This window comes from Sinocyclocheilus grahami, unplaced genomic scaffold (assembly GCF_001515645.1).
Source record: "Sinocyclocheilus grahami isolate Dianchi unplaced genomic scaffold, SAMN03320097.WGS_v1.1 scaffold18296.1, whole genome shotgun sequence".
Taxonomy (NCBI): Eukaryota; Metazoa; Chordata; class Actinopteri; order Cypriniformes; family Cyprinidae; genus Sinocyclocheilus; species Sinocyclocheilus grahami.
Window position 1 is genome coordinate 1 of NW_015517049.1, and position 284 is coordinate 284.

A 284-nucleotide genomic window follows, 5' to 3' on the forward strand; every position below is an offset into this window, starting at 1 on the left:
AATGGGTGCCGTCAGAATGAGAGTCCAAACAGCTGATGAAAACAACACGGTGATCTACACCATCCAGTCCATCAATTAATGTCTTGTGAAGTCAAAAGCTGCGTGTTTGTAAGAAATAAATCCATCATTAAGACGTTTTTTAACTTCAAACTGTTGCTTCCAACTAAAATATGAGTCGTCTATATTTTAGACTCATATTTTTAATATGAGTCACTTCAAGTCACCCCCACTTCACTTCACTGGGGGAAGTTGTGGCCTAATGGTTAGAGAGTCGGACTTGTAAC